Source organism: Cupressus sempervirens, chromosome 7, assembly GCF_028749045.1.
Source record: "Cupressus sempervirens isolate cs-2001-9-10 chromosome 7, ASM2874904v1, whole genome shotgun sequence".
In the NCBI taxonomy this organism is placed as follows: domain Eukaryota; kingdom Viridiplantae; phylum Streptophyta; class Pinopsida; order Cupressales; family Cupressaceae; genus Cupressus; species Cupressus sempervirens.
Window position 1 is genome coordinate 752,608,185 of NC_143124.1, and position 4,280 is coordinate 752,612,464.

Consider the following 4,280-nt stretch of genomic DNA (forward strand, 5'->3'; position numbering starts at 1 on the left):
ATATTCAAATGTGATAATACCTAGATATGTTATTATTTCATTGTTTATAATGTAATTGTAACATTTATTTATTCTTATATCTTAATCTTATTATTATGAATAATAATAATTTATATTATTACTATGAATAATACAAATGATTAAGTGAAATAAATAGATCATAAGTATTTATAAATATTATTTCTTTCTTGAATGATTGATAATAGAATTATTATTATTATATTTTATCGAGTAATAATCATAGGATTCTCTTTAGGAGGGGTCATGACACTGTACTCCTCCTCGTGGTCACCATCAAGGACGTAGAAGTTTTCCTCATTGCTCGCATATGCCTCACTCTTAGTCACACCACTCTCCAAACTGTGGTGCTTTTGGTCAGTACTGCTCTTCTAGAGGATTTGGTGGTTGACACCACTCTGCCTCACCTCCCCAGAGGTCTAGTTTTGGGTGGTCTTGAATGGCTCCTCCTACTGCTCCTGCTACTGGTTGGCCCTCTATGCACTTAGACCCCAAGTGGGCATTTCCCTAGCTGGACTTAGCCATTTCTCCTCCTAGGCTTAAGGGAGAGAAAGATGAAGACAATGTTGCTACTGTTGATGATGGATGGGCTCCCCCTGACCCATCTACTAAACCCACCCTCAATGGGGCTCTGATGATAAGGATCCTCCTCCCTCAGCTGGCATTGCGCTGGCAACTTGAGGATTTCTATGTTTTCTAAATGTTTTTTTTGATGAATAGTTGATTTTCGGCCTGTGGTCATATGAACTCGTGGGGTGATCTTGTTTTCCTTGGCCCCTTTTTTTGTGAATATGTAACTTTATTGTACTTTTTTAAATATAAGGAAGGGACTATTCATATATATATATATATATATATATATATATATATATATATATATATATATATATATATATATATATATATATATATATAAGTTCTTTAGCCCAAAGTACTTTATTCCTCCCTTCTTAATAATTAACTTAATCCATAAGCCCCGATGTAATGCCTCGCCTGGAGATCCTTAGAACAAGGATAAATAAAAAGCCAAGATTTTTTTTGAAGCAACAAGCATGGAAGTAAAAAATCATCAACATGCAATTAATCATAAGATAGCAATGGAAGACTTAACCAATCAATCTAGGCAACCAACAACTCTCCAAGTGTCACTACCAACTAATGCACTCAAATTGAAAGATGAAAACATAGACATCAACAAAACCTAAAATCTCTGATCTATTGAAGCCTGGAAAGATGAGAAAACCTAAAGGGTACTCAAAACACCAATACATGTTCCCCAAAAAATAGTAGAGATAACCCCCTATTTTCTACGTGAGGAAACTCACCTATAGTCTCATGCGAGGAAGTGCATCTCCACATGAGGAAGTGCATCATGTTGTGCAAGGAACTACCTTCTCATGTGAGGAAATGCCAAGATTATCCAATAATTCTATCCACTTTTCTTCTGAGCTTTGCATGAGAGAATGCTTGACTCTACACGAAGAAATGCCAAGTCTCATGCAAGAGAGTACAATCTTGCACAAGCTTCCACCATGCTTCACATGAGAGAATGCTTTCTTGCATGAGAGAATGCATTCTTGTGCAAGGAAACCCTTCTCTTATGTGAGGAAGTAAAGTAACAAAAAGGAAAAACAAAGGACGTAAAACCAGGAAAAACAATTTCTCCACACCAGGGAGTACCAGATCCACAAATCAAGGCTTGGATACTCGAACACAAGAGTAACATAATAGAAATTTAGCTAACCATCAAAACCAAAGTAGTAAATGAAAATATGCAAAAATCAACATCGTAATGTACAAAAATAACTAAACTCTTGCATGTTTCCTCCCAACCATAATAACATCATGAGACCTCGAAGGCCATAGCCATCATCGTGCATAACATCCCAAACTTCCAACTAGATAGTCAAAGTTGTCTTATGAGGGTGTCACTACTACAACATAATAACATCATAAGAACATGGATATATAACATGCTAATTTGATAAAGAAATTAATATTCCAACTAAGAGTGAATCACATCATCTAACCATATGCTAACATCATAATACAAAATGCATCAATAAAACTAGCATCATTAAACATGATAACCAAGCATTCCAATTAAAGCATAAATCACAAGGGAACATACTTTGGAAACCTAGAAAATCAAGTGAGACATCAAGCATCGATCACATTGGAAATAGATCGTCTCTGTACATTGGTCCCCAATAGTGGTATAGGTAGCTATGCCTTCGAACCACATGAATCCCATAGGTCCACTCCCACCATGTTGATGGAGATAATAATCCAACCACAAATACACATTAAACAAACATCCATGGCTAATACTCATGCCAGACAATAAAGATGACTGAAACTAAGATCATGAGAAAATGCAAGTACAACAAGTCCTAGTCAGACACTCTCTGGGTCAACTATGTAGGGACTCGATGGATGGTAGGTCATCAAAAAGCCCAAGCTAAATATCACGTGGAATCAAAACATCCCTAGGAAGCGCATCACACTATTTCATCGGTGCTCACCTTTTTATTATCTTATATTTATTACCCAATAATTTATTTAATCATGACTTATTTAAAACTTCTTCATGCCAACCAGGAAATAGTCACCAAGGCTACGAGAGAAGCCCCTCCAAGTTGTTACCCTAAATACCCATGCTCATCACATGATGAGTGCATGTAGGAAATGCATATTCCCAACCCAACCCCAATGAACATAACTCCATCGATAACAACTGAGAGATCGGGTCTTGCAAGCCCCCAAAAAATGCACATGCATGTGCTCATGTGTGGGCACACTAATGCCTCAAAGATCATAAAACCAAGGGCTAGATGAGAACACAAGCAAAAATAACACTCAACCAAATACAAGCACGAGAGTATGGATGTGACATGCATCCCAATGTAACATAAAAGTGCAATAGTAATTAGGCCAATATCCTATGAATAATCCAAGTCCATGACCAACTTCATGCAAAGAAAACCCGAGAAAACTAGGTGGTACACAAATTGAGGTGAAAACCTCAAAAACCCAACATTGATGGAAATCAACAAAAATAAAACCCATTCACCCCAAGGATGAATAAGCCACAAAAATCAAAACAAAAATTGGGTTCGAACACTATATGAAAAAATGACTGGCATAACAGTGCAAAACCCCAAACCCTCATCCCAAAAATCAAGGAAATGTTCATACTCGACCAAATGGGTAGAACTAGCAATCAGAAATGGAGGGGAACACTAGTTCTCAACCTCCTAACATACAACTACTAGAAATGGAAGTAGAAATGGAGCTAAAACATAAAAGCAGGAGAACCCTACCTGACAACCAAAAAGGAAGACACAAAAATCACCACAATAAAATAAATATCTTGCAAAAGATGTTGAAAGTCACGGCAATCCAAGATCTCCCCAGGCTGGATCCAATGAGACTGACCTTGTGAAGATCCCACACCTATAGCTCCTCTAATGAACAAAAATGCAATCCTATAGAAGAAGATTTAGAAATTTGCACCCAAATTCTATTTTCCAAAAGTGAGAAGTGAGGAAAAAAATTCCTTTTTGGATACTTATTCACTTTTTGTAATCTGGTTCTTTAGCGTCTCTTTGTCTAGGAATCTTGGGTAGCTTTAGGTTTGAATTAGATAAACTCTACTCCATTTTGTAAATGGGTTATGAATGAAGTTTTATTTTTTGGTTCTTTCTTCAGGAGCCCTTTGAACCAATTATTTATTAATAAAAATATAAACTTTTGCCAAAATAAACTACTATCATCTCAAAAAGGCATCATCATGCAGATATGATCAACATAACAACATAGTAATCTAACATTTATGATACTGGAAATCAAAGTATAACATCTGACCATTATGTCATCTCAAATGTAAAAATAACATGAGCAACAAGTGTTACTCGGATCAAAATATAACAAGGTACAGACTAGAAACACGAGAGGCACTACACCCAAAGTCCAACCCATCAAATTAGTTATTGCAATTAAACCTCTACTTAACATAAAATTTACTATTAATTCAATACTATAATGGGAACACCTCCTTAGATACATTCTTTGAAATGAAATCAATTAGCACTATTGACTTACTTATTTGAACCCATTAAAGATAAGCCCTTCCATAAACTCTAAGAATCTAAATTTGATTTTCTACTTAATACATGTAATTAAATTTATTATTTAATTTTAATATTCATATCCAATAACAAGATTACTTATTTCCTTACTTTTAAAATTTAACCTATGTT